Source organism: Lagopus muta, chromosome 14, assembly GCF_023343835.1.
Source record: "Lagopus muta isolate bLagMut1 chromosome 14, bLagMut1 primary, whole genome shotgun sequence".
NCBI classification, from domain to species: domain Eukaryota; kingdom Metazoa; phylum Chordata; class Aves; order Galliformes; family Phasianidae; genus Lagopus; species Lagopus muta.
Genome location: NC_064446.1, coordinates 16,580,037 through 16,583,097, shown reverse-complemented (window position 1 = coordinate 16,583,097; position 3,061 = coordinate 16,580,037). Strand labels below are relative to the sequence as shown.

Genomic DNA, 3,061 nt, shown 5'->3' with positions numbered 1-3,061 from the left:
TTTTCATCCTCCTCCTTCTCAATCTCATTATCACTATTATTCTAGGAACCTGAGAGAAATCAGCCCTGTAAAACAAAAGAGAAGCTCCTGCACAATGCCCTGGATCACTACAGGAGGTTTTTTCAGTGGCTGCACGAGAGCTGCCGGGTGCCAACACTGCAGTGAGGGCTGGCAGAGCACAGCAGCTCCACGAGGAGACGGCGTGAAGGGAGCATGAACGTTTTGCATAAGGATCATTGGATATTTATAATTTCTCACTGCGGCTATTAATGTATTTATTTAATTTTAATTTATAGAGAGCTTTTTATATTTCGTACGGAGTCCAAATGTTCAAAGTTATAATGAATAAAGTAAGAAGTTAAACTAATTCTGCTGCGTCTGCATGGGCGATAATAATTAGAATAAAACCATCGATGAAACTGTGTGAGTGAAATTACTTTTCCTGAATAAAAACTTGGTTTTTCCAGATCCTGAAGCTGTTGTGTGAGAAGAGCAGAGATGAGCAGAAAACTCTCGTCCCAGCTTCTCCTCAGATACTGGAGGGGTTGGGGATGGCTGAGCTTAGATTCTGCATGATGCCCAATGCAGTGCTGTAAGTCTGGTCACATCTAACAGAATAACTGTCACAATTATGGATTCACAGTTAGCACACCGCCCAGTTCATCCCATCACATTCAGATGGGCTCTCACAGCTATTAGTGAACAGTGCCATTTATTAAAGCAGCAGACTACAGATCCTTTTGGCTTGCCAGTGGTGAGTGCGCTGTCTGCAAAGGAGGTTAAACCAGGATGATGAGCAATATCCTAACTGCAGTTGCATTGAGCCATGGGACAACTCCAGAGATCTCTTAGTTTCTGAGTATTTGGGATAACTGAGGTGTCACCCTTACCCAATTGGTGGCCCCGTAGGGGTGGTGAGCAGCTCAGTCCATTGACAGATACTGGAATGCAGCAGTGTCCTCGCAGTTTGTCTGCAGTGTTATCTTGTCCCTTCAGCCATTGTATTGCCTTTTCTTAGATTCATGTGGTTCTCGAGCAGCCCTAGTTAAACACACCACTGTCTGGTTAAGTTTATATAAAAAGAAAGCCTTTAACAGGAAGGTGGAAAAGTGTATGGCTCAGGAAAACAAAATGGATTATCAGTGGCAATAGTAGCATCAGTCCCTGTCCCTGCAGAATGGTCACAGGGTTTGGCCATGGGACCTCCACCCTGTTCCTCATTCTGTGTGTATTTTCCTTAGAGTCGGCATTCCAGGCCCCCAGGTGTTTGCTGGCAGCTAAGGTTACAGGGCACCTTGCTCAGGGAACTCTCATGGAATGGATTATCCATTGCATTCCACTCCAGAGGCTTACCTTCTCTCAAGAGGCGAGCCTTTCCCTAAATAACCCCTTAAAAGTGTACGAGGAAAATGGTACATTTGCTATTGTATAGAAGCATTCACTGGTTCCCAAATAAAATGTAATGGGTTTCTACATGTGTGTGAAATCACATCTGGGTTTCGAGGCATGAAGTAGCATGAGTAACTGCCTAGCCCAGTCCCTGTCAGCCCAGTCATTAGTAGCTGCCCATTCTAGTCATTAGTAAGTTTTAAGTCAAAGCTATTTGACATATGTATATCTTTGGCAAGCCGTAAAGCTCATCAATGAAATAAAACATGTGAATAAGTAACTGAGCAAAATTATGGTTTTGTGCAGGGGGATTCAGGTTGGATATCAGAACTTTCCAGAGAGCAGGCAGAACGGGCATAGGTCTGCCTATGGAGTGGGCAGCCACTGTAATGCAGTGCTCCCAGACGGGGGAATGTGGCACTGGGGGATGTGGCAGTGGGCATGGAGGGGTGGGGTGAGGATCCAGGAGGTCTTTTCCAAACGGGTTCTGAGATTGAAAGTTCAAGAAATCAGCAGACCTTTGTGAAGATGGTAACAGACAGACTGTCAGTACGCAGATGGGTGGCTGGGAGCTGAGGGTGACTCCACAGGTCCTGAGAGCACAGCAAGTGGATTCCTGTCTCGGGCTGAGATAAACCAGAACAAAACCAGACATTGTTACTGCTAGTGTGAAGGTGGCTAATGCATTGGATTGATGAATTATAAACTTCAGCAGGAGCTAATAGACACAAAACAAGAGAAACTTTACAAAGCTCTGACCTGTCCCACAAGTCACTTGTCTGCTTTCTTAGTCGTCCCGACAGACGTAGCAGCTGCAGGAGAGCCAAACACTGTCAGAGCATTCTGACACAGGGAGGTGCCTCCCACAGGGCACGGGGGAGATGACTGCATCCCAGAGATGCAACAGCTGGGAAGCTTGATCCATGGAGAGGTCATGAAGCACTCCAACAACAGCTTTCATGCACAATTATAACGATGCAAGATGGCTACAATTGAGTTGAGGATGGAGAGCTCTGTTATTTTTCCCTTGTATTTAATGATTTGTTCTAGTTTTCTGCGTGGAACTATGAAATATGAGTGAAGCAAGCACAACATTTGCAGAAGCCATGCGGTCCTATTTAAAAAAAAAGCAAAACAAAACCTTTCCACCAACCATTACCATGTGACTGTAACATTTTTACAGAGGACACCTGAAGCTCACTTTCCAGCATGCGTACCAAAGCCTGTTAAAACACAAAAACAGATGGTGCAACAAGATGAGTGGGACTGATGTCACACACTGACGCCAGGCCAGAACTCCTGAATCAAGCACAGACCAATACTGCTGACTGCTTAAAGGATGCCTGAGGTAAGGCAGCTTTACAGCAGAAGAGCTCTGATTGCAGCATATTATCGTGTAACTACGTGAAAGCTCAGCCCATGTACAGAAGAGTGCAGCCAGAGGGAAATCTGTCTTCATTTTGCTCTTCTGGAAACAGAGAGTCTCAGAATCACTCCGGTTGCAAAAGACCTCCAAGATCCTCAGGCCCAACCCATTCCCATCCCACCCACTGACCATGTTCCACCATTCTGGAACACCTTGACACAGCACTGGTAAAGGCCATATGTGCCCATCCTCAAGGTGCCTACATGCAAGAAGTGACCTTGGCAGAGCCTGGGCTCAGGGAGCTCT

The 3,061-nt window shown here is 45.8% G+C and overlaps 1 long non-coding RNA gene across 1 annotated transcript; it reads right to left on the bottom strand.

Moving 5' to 3' along the window:
• LOC125700391 (uncharacterized) lies at positions 1-2,017 on the bottom strand. The gene is made up of 3 exons (XR_007379895.1): positions 1,908-2,017; positions 891-1,041; positions 1-65 (listed from the first exon to the last, which is right to left on the bottom strand). It is a non-coding gene; the product is annotated as an uncharacterized LOC125700391 (long non-coding RNA).
• Positions 2,018-3,061: the final 1,044 nt, after the last annotated feature.